Genomic DNA, 9,969 nt, shown 5'->3' with positions numbered 1-9,969 from the left:
TTTGAAACAAAGTCTTTTTTCCCGTCTCTTTTATTTATTTTGTTTTTTGAGACAGGGTCTCTCTTGCTGTCCTGGAACAAGGCCTTGAGATCCACCTGTTTCTCCCTCTTTTGATTTTATTTTACTTCTTTAACTTTGTGAAGTACGTGTACACATGAGTGCAGTTGTGAGCCACCTGACGTGGTGAGTGTAGTAGTGCACACCTTTAATTTTAGCGCTGTGGAGGCAGACACAGACGGACCCCGAGTCTGAGGCCAGCCTGGTCTACAGAGGAAACTCCAGGACAGCCAGAGCTACACAGAGAAACCCTGTCTCTGGGATAAGAAACAAACCGAAAGGAAAAAAAAAAACCAAAAAACTGAAGATGGAGGGTGGAAAGAAGGAAGTGGAAGGAGAGTAGGAGGAGATGGGGGAGGGGGGAAGGAGGAGGAGATAGAAGAAGAGGAAAAGGAATATTTTTTGATGCAGAGTCTTGTTATATCGGCTGTCTTTGCATTCATATGCATGAATACATAAACATAATATATATACTAGAATAATACTAGGATTGCAGGAATGATCCACCATGCACAGCCCTGTCATTTATTGTCATAAATCCAATATGATTAACTATTTTTACATCTTCAACAAAACATTGTTAATATGTTAGCATAGTTAAAGTGTACATGTTTCTCTCAAGTTTTGTTAAACACACACACGCACACACACACACACGCGCGCGCACGTCATTTTCACCCTATCTACCCTTAACCCCCCTCATTTCCCTCCCTCCTTCTGAGCTTCTTCTTCCCAAGTCCCCTTCCTCCTTTCAGGTCTTATTGTGTGGCCCACTGAGACTGACAGGGCTGCTTGCATGCACATGGGAGGGGTTATTTACTGGAGCATGGAAACTAGCCAGTGGCTACACTGCTGATAAATAGTGACTCCTGCTCCAGCAGCCATCAGCTGCCAATAGTTTCCAGTTAGGGGGTGACAGCTCATGAGTTCCTCCTCTATCCATGCTGGATGCAAGTGAGTGTGTGTGTGTGATGCCTCATGTGTGTCTATGTACCACATATATGCCTGGTACCCTTGGAGGCCAGAGGATGGTGTCAGGTTGCCATATGGAGTTACCTATGGCAGCCACCATATGGGTGCTAGTGTAACTGTCTACAAAAAAAAATAGTTTGGTTACTTTGTGATTCTTCTTTCTTCCACCCTTCCAACCTTCTAACACTAGAGAAAAAAGGATAGAGCAGAAAGAAAAGAGACCCCTGGATAAAGTCAGGGGTCGGAAAGGGGCCGACATTATAGGTAGACTAAGTCCTGCTGATTAGGGGTGTCTAGTTCTTTGGGGCAAGTTTGATCTTCTTTGTCAGGATATCTAATTTCTTCTTGTTCCTTTTTTGTGCATGACTACTAACAAAACTGTAACCAACAACCCACCCTGCCTCTCAGGGCCCTAGCATTTATTTTTTATTTATTTATTTATTTTTTTTTTTTGACTTTTCGAGACAGGGTTTCTCTGTGTAGCCCTGGCTGTCCTGGAACTCACTCTGTAGACCAGGCTGGCCTCGAACTCAGAAATCCACCTGCCTCTGCCTCCCAAGTGCTGGGACTAAAGGCATGCGCCGCCGCTGCCTGGCTGGTCCTAGCATTTATAGACCCTCTGAAAGGTCTTCATAATTCCAAAGCCACACAATCACAGAAACTGTCTGCAGTTGGCAAAATCACAGCTCTGCTAGAGCACGAGGGAAACCGTAGTCAGCTGCTGCGGGCGGTTTGCAGCAGCCCACATCCCACACCTGGGAGTAGAACGAAAACACTTTCTCATGATATTTCTTCTTTTTAAACCAAAATTCCAAAATTGTCACTACATGCTAGGAACTGAACCTGAGTCCTTTGGAAGAGCAGCCAGTGCTCTTAAACCACTGAGCCATCTCTCAACCCTCTGCCCCCAAGCTGGAAATTTTGACTTGGTTGGTCTTGTGCAGACAATCACACCTGCTCTGAATCCTGAGTGATATTGGTATGTAAAGTCTAAAAGACATTTTAAAGCTCTTCTCTTTTGGCTCGTCGCCCATTCTGCACTGTTTCCTGAGCTCTGTCCACCAACCAAAACAAAACCACACAAAATTGCTTTGCAGCCTTTGCAAACAGCTGCAAACCTGTGATGAGAAATCTTCAGCAAATTGGCGATATGGGAATGTTCTCAGATTAATTACTGTGCTCTTTGATAGCCGCCTTGGGATTTCTGTTTAGTTAGTAAGGAATCTCTAAAAGAAATATTTATTTATTTATGTGTTTGTGGTTTTTTTTAATGTGATGCCATAAAATTCATTATTTGTTTTATTTTTTATTTTGTGTGTGGGAGTCTTTTGTCTACATGTCTGTCGGTGTATGATATACATTCCTGGTTCCTGTGGAGGTCAGAAGAAGGCATGGAACCTCCGAGACTGGAGTTACAGACAGTTGTGAGCTGCCATTGTGGGTGCTGGGAATCGAACCCGGGTCCTCTGGAAGAGCAGGCAGTGCTCTTCTGCTGAGCCAGCTCTCCAGACCCCCAAGAGTAGGTCAGAGGACAACTTGGAAGTTGTTGGTAGTCAACTTGGCAGCAGGCCCTTCTGGAGAGTTGGTAAAGGGTTCTAGTCACATTAATGTTAAAACGTTTGTGTGAATGTTAAAAAATTGAGTAAAAATAATGTCTTTTTCAAAATCTATTCTTAATCCAGTTTGTGTAGTGAAGGCAATGTAACGACATCCAGTGTAATGTAAAGAGTAGCAAATAGGTTGGTTCTTCTCCAGCTGAGCAGGGCAGTGCGGATCTGCGCCCTCACTGTCTTCCTCTAGAATTACATAAAGTTCAGAAGCCATGTCTTGAAGATACATGACCACATTCAGGACCACAGTATTTTCTCCAGAAGGTCGCTTACTAAAACCAAGTAGAATATGCCATGGAAGCTTTTGGACATGCAGGCACCTGTTTGGGAATTTTAGCCAACGATGGAGTTTTGCTTGGAACATTCACAAGCTTCTTGATGAAGTCTTTTTTTTTCTGGAAAAATTTATAAACTTAATGAGGACATGGCTTGCAGTGTGGCGGGCATAACATCTGACGCCAACGTTCTGACTGATGAACTAAGGCTTATTGCTCAGGTATTTATTACAGTATCAGGAGCCAGTTCCATGTGACCAGTCGTTTGCTGCACTGATATCAGACAGGTGTATGCAGTTTGGAGGGAAATGTCCCGTTGCTGTTTCTTTGCTGTGTATTGGCTGGGGTAAGCACCATGGCTTTCAGCTCTATTAGACTGACCCAAGTGGAAGGCTACGGGGGATGGGAAGCCACGTGCTTTGGAGACAGCAGAGCCGGAGCTGTGTCAGTGTTGAACCCAGACTACAGAGCAGGAGAAAGGACTCTTGAAGTCAGCACTCGCTCTAGCTATCAAGGTGGTAAATGGGTGTTAGTAAACTCAGCTGGGAAAGTAGAAATGGCCACCCTAACAAGAGAATGGAATGGCAGTGATGGAGGTCCTCGAGCAAAAGGAAGCAGAACAGTTGATCAAAAAACATGAAGAGGAAGAAGCTGAACCTCAGCGGGGAAGAAGGGAAAGGATCAGAAAGGATAGACAAAACCGTGGGTTTTATAACTCCTTAGAGGCACCAATTCTGTTAGAAGCTGACCTCACCTTCCACCTTCCACCTTTCTTGATCTTGTTCTTTTTAAGTTGCCCATCAGGGAAATACGACATTACATACTGAATTGGGTCCTTGTCTGTCCAGCTGGATGCTTTATTGTAATGATAGGCATCTTTATTAGCACCTTAATCTTAACACATAACTTTTTGGAATAAAACGTAGAAAGATTGATAAAAGCAGCATAGTGAACAGAAGAGAATAAAAGTTTGTAAATAATTGATCAAAAATGTGAGCATCTTTTCCAAAGGGAGCATTTAGGTTCTCTATTTTTTTTTTTTTTTAATTATATCAAAGAAAGTAACAAGCTTGTCAGAAATACCAACTTTGTTGCTAATTTTAAAACATGATTAGTTTTGTTCAAATTTATACTGAACAAAACTATTTCCATTGAAAAAGTTTATATTGATTTATATTAAAAGTTTTACAAAGATCAAGATACGTTATAAACATGAAAGAATAAGGCTTGTAAGTAAAATTAAATGATTAAAAAGTGTTTCTGTAGATCTCAAAAGATGAAAAGATCTCCCATGCTCATACATTGGCAGGATTAACATAGTAAAAATGGCTATCTTCCTGAAAGCAATCTATAGATTCAATGCAATTCTCATCAAAATTCCAACTCAATTCTTCATAGGGTTAGAAAAAGCAATTTACAAATTCATTTGGAATAACAAAATAACCAGGATAGTGAAAACTATTCTCAACAGTAAAAGAACTTCTGGGGCAATCACCATCCCTGACCTCAAGCTGAGCAATAGTGATGAAAAAAAAAAAAAACAAACCAACAGAGCAATAGTGATAAAAACTGCATGGTATTGGTACAGACAGGCAGGAAGATCAATGGAATAGAATTGAAGATCCAGAAATGAACCCACACACCTATGGTCACTTGATCTTTGACAAAAGAGCTAAACCATCCTGTGGAAAAATGAGCATTTTCAACAAATGGTACTGGTTCAACGAGGTCAGCATGTAGAAGAATGCAAATCAATCCATTCTTATCTCCTTGTACGTAGCTCAAGTCCAAGTGGATAAAGGACCTCCACACAAAACCAGATACACTGAAACTAATAGAAGTGAAAGTGGGGAAGAGCCTCGAACACATGGGCACAGGGGACATTTTCCTAAACAAAACACGAATGGCTTATACTCTAAGATCAACAATAGACAAATGGGACCTCATAAAACTGCAAAGCTTCTGTAAAGCAAAGGACACTGTCAATAGGACAAAATGGCAACCAACAGATTGGAAAAAGATCTTTAACAATCCTACATCTGATAGAGGGCTAATATCCAATATATACAAAGAACTCAAGAAGTTAGACTCCAGAGAATCAATAACCCTATTAAAAATGGCGTACAGAGCTAAACAAAAAAATTCTCAACTGAAAAATATCAAATGTCCGAGAAGCACCTAAAGAAATGTTCAACATCCTTAGTTATCAGGGAAATGCCAATCAAAACAACCCTGAGATTCCATCTCACATTAGTCAGAATGGCTAAGATCAAAACCTCAGGTGACAGCAGATGCTGCTGAAGATGTAGAGAAAGAGGAACATTCCTCCGTTGTTGGATTGCAAGCTGGTACAACCATTTTGAAAATCAGTCTGGTGGTTCCTCGGAAAATTGGACATAGCACTACCTGAGGACCCAGCTATACCACTCCTGGGCATATACCCAAAAGATGTCCCAACAAATAACAATGACACATGCTCCACTATGTTCATAGCAGCCTTATTTATAATAGCCAAAAGCTGGAAAGAGCCCAGAAAATGTGGTACACTTACACAATGGGGTACTACTCAGCTATTAAAAACAATGAATTCATGAAATTCTTAGGCAAAGGATGGAACTAGAAAATATCATCCTGAGTGAGGTAACCCAACCACAAAAGAACACACACGGTATGCACTCACTGATGAGTGGATATTAGCCCAAAAGCTTGGAATACCCAAGATACAATTCAGAGACCATATGAAGCCCAAGAAGAAGGAAGACCAAAGTGTGGATGCTTCGTTCCTTCTTAGAAGGGGAACAAAATTCTCACTGGAGCAAATATGGTGACAAAGTTTGGAGCAGAGAATGAAGGAAAGGCCATCTAGAGACTGCCCCACCTGGGGATTCATCCCATGTGCAGTCACCAAACGCAGACACTATTGCTGACAGGAGCCTGTTATAGCTGTCTCCTGAGAGGCTCTGCCAGAGCCTGACAAATACATAGGCGGATACTTTCAGCCAACCACTGAACTGAGCACAGGGTCCCCATTGGACAAGTTAGAGAAAGGACTGAAGGAACTGAAGGGGCTTGCAACCCCATAGGAAGAACAACAATATCAACCAACCAGACACCCCCAGAGTTCCCAGGGACTAAACCACCAGCCAAAGAGTACACATGGAGGGTGTCCCATGTCTCCAGCTGCATATGTGGTAGAGGACAGCCTTGTCAGGTATCAATGGGGGGAGAGGCCCTTGGTTCTGTGAAGGCTTGATGCCCCAGTGTAGGGGAATACCAGGACGGGAGGCAGGAGTGGGTGGGTGGGTGGGTGAACACCCTCATAGAAACAGAAGTGGGGATGGGACAAGGGGTTTGAGGAGGAATGGGGAAAGGGGATAACATTTGAAATGTAAACAAAATATCTAATTAAAATGTTTTTGTGAATTAAAGTCGGCCAGTGTTGAACTCTGGAATGCCAAATGCACAGTCACATGTGAGTGCTTTAGCGAATTAGACTTTAATGTTCTGAAAATATAGATAAATGTGGTTACTGATTTTTGACTTTCATGTGCTGCTGATTTTGAGTTTTCTAAATAAATAGTAACCCATCACAGCCTCACTTCCTCTGTATCTCCCTGTCTTTCCCACGGCTGGGACAAAACCGTTATTTTCCTCACTGCCCTTCTAAGAAATGCAGTTTATGAGTTTTATGGCCGTTTACAATTACACGTGTGGGGTGCACGTTTAAATGCAGCCCTATGAAGTGCTGGTCAGTTTTCTTACTGGCGAGGCTGTGATGCCTCAACCTGCGGAACACATTCTTGATGAAACCACCAGAGGGCACTGTGACACAACGTTCAGCCTGAGCTGCTTACCCTGTGGTTGTGACTTTGAAGTGCCAGAGCGGCAGAGAATTTGAATACTGCTACTTGAGAAAGGGTGGTTTGATAACGCTATTGCAGGAAGTCGTATTTATAAAACTGCTAGTTGTGAGAATATCTGCTTCCTAGTTGGCCAGTGCAAAGGTTCTTAAGATCAGTGGTACTGGCTGAATAGCAACTGTCCTACTTATTTTCTTTTCTAATGACATTTTCAACCACGAATGAGATTCGCTATCATTTTAAAAAAGCTGAGCTTAGGTAGAAATATTGACTTACTCTAAGATAACACTGTTAACTCTGTGTGTGTGTGTGTCTGTGTGTGTCTGTGTGTCTGTGTCTGTGTGTCTGTGTGTGTGTCTGTGTGTGTGTGTTCGAGGCCAGCCTGGTCTACAGAGCAAGCCCCAGGAAAGCCAGGGTTATACAGAGAAACCTTGTCTCAAAAACAACCAACCAACCAAGAATAGCCAGCTTGTCAGCAAATATTGCTTATGTTCATCATAAAAGTCATTCTGATTTGGATCGCATGGGATTGCAATGTAGGAATGTTTGTTCCTTTGTTCGTTTTTGAGACAGGCTCTCTCATAGTGTAGTCTCTCCCCCCCAACCCCCAAGTGCTGGGATGACAGGTAGGGGACTTGGGCAGCTTCAATGTAGTTTTGATTTGCATTTTCTTGATGGTTAAGAATGCTGAACATTTTTTCATGTGTCTATTGGCCCCCCTTTAAAAATGTGATCAGTATCTCTTCTGTTCATTTGCCTAATAGTTGGTTGGATTATTTTTTCTTTTACTGTTCTTTATATATTCTGGATATCAGCTCCTTATCAGATGGATACGATTCCCTTTTTCTTATTTTGTAGGCTGTGTTTTTTTTTTTTCTATTGATTGTTCCTTTTGCTGTGTGGAGGCATTTTAATTTAGTCCCGTTTATCAATTTTTCATCTTATTTCCTCCGCTATTGGGATCTTATTGAGAAAGTTAGCGCAGTGAAATGACTCAGTGGGTTAAGGCACTTACTCCTCAAGCCTGGCAAACCAACTATGCTTCCCAGAACCCACACAGAGGTGGAAGGAGAGAAAGTTATTGTCTGTGCTGCTGTCTACATGACCCTGTTCATGATATAAACTCTTCCAATACAAGTCTGTGTTCTTCACTCCATTATTAGTCTTATTATAAAGTGTTTCCTTGGGCTGAAAGCAGTGTGCCTATGGCTTGTAATTCTCAAACTTGATCCTTCCCCAAAAACTACAAAAATAAATGGGCTCCATTTTACAAATGACAGATCTTTAGATATTTAAAAACATTTGTCAGGCCTCTCTCTATTTCTTACTCATTTTTTCCCCCAGATTATCCATATGGCGTGTTCTCCGGACCTCCCCTCTCTTGGTTGGCCCCCTTTGAGCCTATACGTTCATTCATCCTTTTAATAGCATCTCTCTGAAAATGATACCCAGAACTGAGCACAATTTTCTTGCTCAGGATGCTTTCGTTGTGCTAATAGTGTCAATAACACATTAAGGTTTTTTTTTTGTTTTGTTTTGTTTTTTTTAGTAGTCATGTCATCCAGCCGGTCCCCACTGAGTCATAATATTCTAGGAGGGAATCAGAATACCAAAAGAGGCTCTAAATTTGGATAATTCTTTATGCAAATATACTTTCTGCCCTTCTTGATTCCTTGCTGGGAAGAAAGGAGAACATTTATTTGCATTGCTAACCACACTGATTTTTATTTTTGCCTTGTAATGTTAGCACACAGCTGTCGATACCACCAAGGAAGAATTTTAGCAGGGGCTGACGCATTTAGAAACCTCATTCTTGCTCAGGGGTGGATCGAGGAGGGCGGAGTGGAATAGGAGCAAGATGGAATGCCAAGGACACCATTACAAGGTGTAGTGATGAGGATGACTGACAACGGCCAGGAACTGGAAAACAGCGAAAGGATGGAGAGAAGGAGCTGGATTTCAGAGAGACATAGGAATGTGAGCAGGACTTGACCACTAATTCATAAGGGAGTGAACATGAGTGATGACTGATGAGATGGGTGAGACACACACACACTCACACACACTCACTCACAATCACACACACTCACTCACAATCACACACACTCATACACTCACACACTCATACACTCACGCTCACAGTCACACACTCACGTACTTATACACACACACTCACACACTCATGATCACATACACTCATACTTACACACCCACACACTCATATACACTCACACACAGTTACACATTCACATACTCATGTACACTCACACACACTCACATACTTACAATCACATACACACATTCACAGTTACACATGCACACACTCATATATACTCACTCATACACTCATACAATCACATACAGGCAGTTATACACTCAAACATACAATCATATACACACAGTTACACACACACACTCATATACACTCACACAATTACACACTCACACACTCATACACTCACATATTCACAACCACACATACACACACAGTTACACACACACTCATATACACTCACACAATTACACACTCACACACTCATACACTCACATATTCACAACCACACATACACACACAGTTACACACACACTCATATACACTCACACAATTACACACTCATACACTCATACACTCACATATTCACAACCACACATACACACACAGTTACACACACACTCATATACACTCACACAATTACACACTCATACACTCATACACTTACATATTCACAACCACACATACACACACAGTTACACACTTACATTCATATACACTCACACTCATAATCACATACACTCACACTCTCACGCAGTTACACACTCATACATTCATATACACTCTCACACATACCCATACTCACACACAGGTTATATACTCACACATACAATCACATATACTCACACAGTAACACACACACACTCATACACCCATACACTCACACACATATATACTCACAATCACATACACTCACATTCACACAAGTTACACACTCACACATAATCACACACATACAATCACATACACTCACACTCATACACAGTTACACACTCACACTTATTCACAAGTTATACAGCCACACAATCACACATATATACTCACAATCACACTCACACATATACTCACCCACAGTTACACACTCACACACTCACAGGCTCAAACACTCACATTCATATTCACAACCACATAACTCACACTCA

At 41.6% G+C, this 9,969-nt stretch overlaps 1 pseudogene; it reads left to right on the top strand.

Moving 5' to 3' along the window:
* Nucleotides 1-2,788: 2,788 nt before the first annotated feature.
* On the top strand, nt 2,789-3,867 carry LOC143436106 (proteasome subunit alpha type-4 pseudogene; annotated as a pseudogene).
* Nucleotides 3,868-9,969: the final 6,102 nt, after the last annotated feature.

Source organism: Arvicanthis niloticus, chromosome 22 (genome assembly GCF_011762505.2).
Source record: "Arvicanthis niloticus isolate mArvNil1 chromosome 22, mArvNil1.pat.X, whole genome shotgun sequence".
Classification (NCBI taxonomy): Eukaryota; Metazoa; Chordata; class Mammalia; order Rodentia; family Muridae; genus Arvicanthis; species Arvicanthis niloticus.
This window is presented reverse-complemented; position numbering and strand designations above follow the sequence as displayed.